This window comes from Pseudorca crassidens, chromosome 5, assembly GCF_039906515.1.
Source record: "Pseudorca crassidens isolate mPseCra1 chromosome 5, mPseCra1.hap1, whole genome shotgun sequence".
NCBI lineage: Eukaryota > Metazoa > Chordata > Mammalia > Artiodactyla > Delphinidae > Pseudorca > Pseudorca crassidens.
The window spans coordinates 78,890,212-78,898,151 of NC_090300.1; the positions used below are offsets into that span (position 1 = coordinate 78,890,212).

The window sequence follows — 7,940 nt, forward strand, 5'->3', positions numbered from 1 at the left end:
GGGATAATGGGATATATGTATATATATAGCTGATTCACTTTGTTATAAAGCAGAAACTAACACAACATTGTAAAGCATTTATAGTCCAATCAAGATGTGAAAAAAAAAAAGAAGCTATTGAAGGATGTGGTTCACCAAAGCAGGAGCATTGATGAAAAATCAGGACAACATGGGATACAGAAAAAGAAGATCCAGCATAGAAGGGAGATGACAGGTACACCCAGGATAAGGTCAGAAGGAGTCCTGGGAAGGCATGTCCAAAGGTGAGCTAGAGATGGGGAGCTCCAGGAGGCAGAACACCTGAGAAAAGTTGGAATTGTAGGCTTCTGTATAGATTTGACAAGTGTGGAGTGTTGTATTTGGAGGCTATTGGAGTGGGATGTTTTAGCCATAGCTAGAAAGAGAAATAAGCAATAAAAACAAGTCTATTATAATATTCAGGAGAAAAAGAAATGTTTTGTAAGAAGAGAATCATAATCAATATACTACCTGGCTCTGAAGTTAAAATATTTACATGATTATAATAATGGAAATAGGACACTCAGCTTATCCAAACATGGTGCTAACAACTGTAGCAGTTGTTTGGGAGGGCAGGTTAAGAGAGCCAATACTCATCTAGTATGTCTTGATAAATCAAGACATACTACCAGAAGCATTGTTAAGAAATAGGAAGATAAATGTCCAAAGAAATGGCAAAAAGAATTGAAGGGACTGAGGAATGGGGAATAGGTGGAAGTGAGGCAAGGGGCAGCTATTTTATACTATAAATCTTTTAACATGTTATTATGGAAATTCTCAAACATATTCAAAAGTGTAGAGAAAAATACAATGAGTCTCCATGTACCCCTCCTCCAGCCCCAACAATTACTGACGTGGCCAATCACATTTCATCCATACTCTCACTCACTATCCCATCTTATTTTATTTTATACCATAAACCTTTAAGTACTATTTAATTTTTTTTAAATTTATTTTATTGAAGTATAGTTTACGATGTTGTATTAATTTGTACTGTACAGCAAAGTGATTCAGTTATATATACATTCTTTTTCATATTCTTTTCCATTATGGTTTATCACAGGAAATTGAATATAAGTATATACTATTTAATTTTTAATTGTTGATTAAATACCTGCAGATGATAGAAATAATATTTGTGAAAAGATATCACTATACACCAAACTGCTTTGCAACCAAAAGAAAAATAACAGTAATCACTCACTACCTCAGACAACATGGCCCAATAGGAACTTTATCAAAGTTGGTACATGTACTACAGATATACAATGGAATACTACTCAGCCATAAAATAGAACGAAATAATGCCATTTGCAGCAGCAACATGGATGCAACTGGAGATTATCATACTAAGTGAAGTAAGTCAGAAAGAGAAAGACAAATACCATATGATATCACTTTTATGTGGAGTCTAAAATATGGCACAAATGAATCTACCTACAAAATAGAAACAGACTCACAGACACACATCAGACTTGTGGTTGCCAAGGGGGAGGGGAGGAGGGAGAAGGATGGACTGGGAGTTTGGGGTTGGTAGGTGCAAACTATTACATTTAGAATGGATAAACAAGGTCCTACTGTATAGCACAGGGAACCATATCCAGTCTCCTGGGATAAACCATAATGGAAAAGAATATTAAAAAAAAAGAATGTATGTGTATAACTGAGTCACTTTGCTGTACAGCAGAGATTGGCATAGCATAGTAAATCAACTATACACCAATTTAGAAAAAAGTTGGTACATGTACTAGACAGCACAATACACTGGGAATGAATATGGACATGGGTAATGAAATTGACAAAAGCACACATCTTCCCTCCAAATGTGGCTCCCAAAAGAATTTTAACTAAAAGTCAGAAGATTAAAACAAATAAGTATCAGGAATTAGGCTATCAGCAAAATATGGCTACAGCATACTGAAATGAAAGGGCAGTGTCCACATCTGCCCTTCCCCACTTATTAATAGATAATGTCTTAAAGTGATGGTTTCCAGTAACCACAGTGAGGAACACTGCATGGGGTGTAAATGCTGTGCTCCTTTATGTGACGAGATGAAGAAAGGAGAAATAGTGTGAGGCAGTAGCTAATTCAGAATATGTGTAATAAAAATGTAAAAATAATTCCTTCTTCCTCCTAATATATAATAAGCAGAGAAAAAGGCAGAGAATGCACAATAGGCACATAAAGGCAAAAAAAAAAAAGCCAAATTCTGTTTCCCCATCCCCACCCAGGGAAGTAAAAGAGGTCAAATCAAAGACTGTATTAAAATCAAGGATCCCATAGTACTATAAATGTAAATGTTAAAGGACATATCAAAGTTTCTTGTAGATTGTGAAATTCATATTTGACATTTCAAGAGAATGTTAAAATGTTTTTTTAAGTTAATATATGGAGATGGTTAAAAAATTTTTTAGAATGGTGCTAAAGGCCTATACATGAAAAGTTGGGTCGTTCTCTCTCATTTCCCATCCCTCAGTCTCCCTGTTCCTCTCCACAGAGGTAACCACTCTTGTTGGGTTCCTGTGTATCCTTCCAGAAATTGTCACACGCATGTGCATACACCCCTGCACACACACAAAGGGGAGCATACCACGCATACTTACTATAGCTCGAAGAGGGCTCCGTGTCAATACATATACCTCTATCTCTTTTTGGCCATGTGGTATTTCATATAGACCATAATTTATTAGCCTCACATTGGTGGAAATGAGAGTGGGTTCCAGTCTGGGACCATTATAAATGATGCAATGAATTTCCTCATCTTTATGCTCATGTAAGAGTACGTCTGTAAGATAAACTTGGTGGGAATTTTTCAAAATAAAGTTTTATATCCTACATAAAATGGTACATAGTGTATTTCCAATGACGTTGAGTGAACTTCATGTTCTAATTCCAGTTTGAGCATGTGCTTCAAAGAAAAGTCAGCTCTTGGTTACCTATGAAAGGGTCGCCCTGTGAGGATTTTCATGTAGCGGCTCTGGCTGAGCCTCCTGCTGCAGCACTGGTCAAAAAGGGACTGAGGCCGAGGCGAAGGAGATGCTGGCGAGGTGGCAGCACGATCCCCTCCAGTTCCTGCAGCGTCGCAGTCAGGAGCTGAAGCAGCAGCTTGATGATTTGCTTTCTGAGAGTCGACTGAAAGGAGCTCTAGAAGCCAGTAAAAGGTGAGATATTTACCAAAGATGTATCCAATTAAAACAGGCAATAGATGAAAATAAAAATGCTCTTCAAAAATTAAGCAAAACTTATATTCTCTCACAGGCTGATGAACCTGCCCCTGTTGGGAGTTACAATCAGACGAAAGAGGAGGAACACAATCTTCTGGATAAACTTACCCACCAACTGCAGGAACTTCCTGTGTCCATAAGTAGAGAAAATGTCGCTGAAACTGGGGCGCTTACTGAAGGAGAGGACGATGACAATTCTGCTGAAGAAGATGAAGAAGAAGAAGATGACGAGGCCACGAGTGGAGAATACGTTGCTGTTGGAGATTTTATGGCTCAGCAAGTCGGAGACCTTACATTTAAGAAAGGGGAAATTCGCCTTATAATTGAAAAAAAACCCTGATGGTTGGTGGATGGCTAGAATGCCAAAGGAAACAAAGGTCTTATTCCCAGAACAGACTGGGAGCCCTGTAATAAAGAAGAAGGCCAGGAGTCTAGTGAAGAAGGCAGTGAAGAAGATGTAGAGGTAGACATGGCAGAAGGAGCAGAAGTTAAACAAAGAACCGATTCTCATTGGAGTGCAGTCCGAAAAGCCATCTCAGAGCAGATTAACACCGTCAACGTATTGACCACGATGGGAGCTATTCCTGCCGGGTTCAGGCCTTCCACCCCCTTCCAGCTTCTAGAGCAAGGGGATCAATTTCGAGCAAGTTACTTCTTACAACCAGAGCTCACTACTTCATAACTGGCCTTCAGAGATCTAATGTGGGGTGCTAAAACAGGCTCTATTAGGTCAAGACCAAGTTGTGTTTCCTTGATTCTGACCCTCTGGAGCTGTAAGATGATTCCTGTCCCAGGAGTGAGCATCCAGGTTCTGAGCAGACACGTGCGCTTCTGTCTGTTTGACGGCAATAAGGTTCTGAGCAACATTCATACAGTCAGGGCCACGTGGCAACCTAAGAAACCCAAAACATGGACCTTTTCTCCCAGGTTACTGGCATCTTGCCCTGCTTGCTTGATGCTGACTGTTTCATCAGGTCCAATTCTTCTTCTCCAGATCTTGGAATATTATTTGAACTTGGAATTTCTTATATTCGCAATTCAACTGGTGAAAGAGGAGAATTAAGTTGTGGCTGGGTGTTTCTTAAACTTTTTCATGCCAGTGGAATTCCTATTCCAGCAAAACCTTATGAACTCTTCTTGAATGGAGGCACCCCTTATGAAAAAGGTGTTGACGTGGACCCTTCAGTGTCCAGAAGGGCACATGGTAGTGTTTTCCATCAGATGATGACAGTGAGAAGGCAGCCTCAACTTCTAGTAAAACTGAGATCTTTGAACAGAAGATCAAGGAACATGCTAAGTCTACTGCCGGAAACATTAATGGGAAGTATGTGCTCCGTTCATTTGTTGATATTTTATCGCCAGATTCTTGGAGATGTGCTCCTGAAAGACAGGATGAGCATGCGCAGTGCTGATTTAATTAGTAATCCAGTGCTGGCCACCTTCCCCAAGCTCTTGGAGCAGCCTGACATAATGGATGCGCTCAGGAGTTCCTGGGCTGAGAAAGAGAGTACATTAAAAAGATCAGAGAAGAGAGACAAGGAGCTACTGAAGGCCGTGTTCCTCCTGGTTTACCACGACCGCCTCCTCCACTCCGCGCTCCTGCCCCCGTTCAGGTGGGCAGAGGAGGAGACAGAGGCTGCCCAATGGAAGGTCATCGCTGACTTGCTCAAGCAAAACCAAGAAAACGAGGGCGCCCTCCAGGCTCTGCTGTCGCCAGCGGGGCTCCATGAACCTTTCGGCATTTCAGAGCAGACCTATGACTTCTTGGGTGAAATAAGAAAGAATGCAGCCTGACAGCGGTGCCCCTTGACCTTCCACTTCCTGCTGAATCTGATAGATCCTCCATGACAACCTGCATCGCGTGACAAAACCAGAAGTAACTGTCCCATCACAACTTAGGCTTTATTCTTTTTTGTTCAGGCCACATTCTATAAGAAATATTTATCTGATAATTTGAATATGTGTTAATACAATGAAGTAAATTTTTATAAGGAATACTGTTATATCTAAATTTAAAGAGAATTTTTTTTCACAAACCAGCTAACAAATTTTTGTTTTGTTTTTCTTTTTCTTTTTTATTGAGTATAGTTGATTTACCATATTATGAAAGTTTCAGGTGTACAATATAGTGATTAACAATTTTTAAAGATTATACTCCATTTAAAGTCATTAATACTGGCTATATTCCCTGTGCTGTACAATATATCCTTGTAGCTTATTTATTTTATACTTAATAGTTGTGCCTCTTAATCCCCTACCCCTATCTTGCCTCTCCCCACTGGTAACCACTAGTTTGTTCTCTATATCTGTGAGTCTGTTTCTTTTTTTTTATTGAAGTATAGTTGATTTACAATGTTGTGTTAATTTCTTCTGTATAGCAAAGTGACTCAGTTATACATATATATATGCACTTTTTTTTTTTTTTTTTTTTTGCGGTACGCGGGCCTCTCTCTATTGTGGCCTTTCCCGTTGCGGAGCACAGGCTCCGGACGTGCAGGCTCAGCGGCCATGGCTCACGGGCCCAGCCGCTCCATGGCATGTGGGATCTTCCCGGACCGGGGCACGAACCCGTGTCCCCTGCATCGGCAGGCGGACTCTCAACCACTGCGCCACCAGGGAAGCCCAATATATACACTCTTTTTTATATTCTTTTCCATTATGGCTTATCATAGGATATTGGATATAGTTCCCTCTGCTATGCAGCAGGACTTTGTTGTCCGTCCATTCTGTATGTAATGCCAAGTAACAAATTTAAGTTAACTGTATCTATAGATTTGTATGAAAGCAAGATTTTATCAAAAGCTAAATTTATGACTATTCAAGAAAGTGAAAATATAATCCACAGACTAGGAGAAGATATTTGCAAATGATATATTTGATAAGAGTCTAGTACCCAGAATATATTAAATATATGATTTTGCTAATAAACTTCGTGTTGTGAAATGTAGGGGAAATCAGAAAAAAAAAAGGGATTGAGAGTGGGAAGCAGAGTGTGTAACCCAGGGAGCGGCTGATGCAGGAATGGAGGTGTATTCTAGCACATCCATGTCTAATTAGATTCCCATGCTGGTTTTAAAATAATTTGGCAATGACCTACTACTTAGAACTGCCTACATTTTACTCATCCCCACCCCCCACCTCTGCCCACAAGGTGAGCATAGCCATATTTTGCTTGTTCAAAGGGAAAAGCTATCAAAAGTACAGAAAGGTAGCCAGCAGCACATCGAGGCTACAAAATGACAGATTCTTGTCAGATATCTGAGGCCGGAAACTCAGGGCCATCCCCAGGCCAAGGGGCAGCATGGGAGCCCACTGAAAATTGGTGTGGGCCAGTGTGGAGGTTAGGACCTTTCGGTGCCTGTCCTGGCTGCCCTGCCCCTTCTTTCCCTACTTCTGAGCTGCCAGTTTGGTGGCGGGGCAGGGTGGAGAGAGGGAGAGAGAGAGTGATTTAAGAGTTTCTCCAAAGAACAGAATTAGTGTGAGAACAAATTAATACTGTACAATCAACCACCTGATGCTCAGAGAGGCCAAATGAAGGGTAGATTCCCTCTGGAGGCATCAAGCGGATAATGCTTCCCAGAATTGCTAAATTTCAAGAGAATGGTTGAGAGGTGTATTTTCTGGTTAAAAGTGGTGATAAGAGCCAAGGCATTCATTCCCTCGAAATCAATTCCTGATCTTTCCTACTGACTATAATAAATGTGAGAAATGAATTTTCAGTGGTGAAATTTATGACTTGTTAATTAACATAATGGACTTTCGTTGATCTCATTAGTGGGAGTCAAAATTTGAAAGAAAGAAAAGTTAAGATTCTTGGGATTCTGATTCATGGAGTTTTGGGTGGGGCCTGGAAAAAAATCTGCATTTTCTAAAAATGTCCCAGGTGATTCCGATGAGCAACCAAGTTGAAAACACCTCATTCTAAGGATAGAGGCAAATGGAAATGGTAAACATTTACCATTTAGTTATAAATGACACATTCCATACCTTCCCTTGCCTTCCAGATGTGGTTGGTAAAAATGCAGCCCATAAAACTTGAAGCCCTTTCCAATATGGTCATGGATGTGGAGAAGAGTTCACTTCAGGACATGTAGAGCTTGGTATGCATGAGAACATCCAGGTGGAGGTGACCAGGAGGGAGTTGGATGTACAAGTATGAAGCTCTGGAGGGATCTTGGCTGAAGATGGGTTTGGGAGACATTAGGAGATAGATGGAATGAACAAAGTCACTGAGGAGAGCAGGCTGGATGAAAGGAGACCGAAGGATGAAACTCTATGTGCGGATATGGACGTGGCCATTGTAACTAATCTTTCTTCCTTCTACTTACATTTTCGTAAAAACTCAACTCTATTTCTATGCTAACCTATATATCCCTTGCCTTTGTGTGTGCCTTTACTACATTCCCCCCCGTCTGCTCCTGTCCAGGCTCCGAATGCCCAATTCTTTCAACTATCACTCAGTGCTTTCCAGACTCCACCCCACCTGAGCTGATATTACATGGGAGCCTCTGGTTTGAAGTATCCTTCTCAAAACTTAGGACCCAGAAATAAGTATGACCCTTCAGAGGCTGGCCCAGATTAAGCAGGAAACAGGAAGACTGCTCATTGCTGGTGTTGAGGCACCATAAGTTCCCATCAGCAAGCTGAAGCGCACCACTGTGAACTGGGGTATCGTCCCTGTTTCCCTTACACCCCCA

General features: G+C 40.9%; 1 pseudogene; it reads left to right on the forward strand.

Moving 5' to 3' along the window:
• Positions 1-6,956, forward strand: LOC137225109 (nephrocystin-1 pseudogene; annotated as a pseudogene).
• Positions 6,957-7,940: the final 984 nt, after the last annotated feature.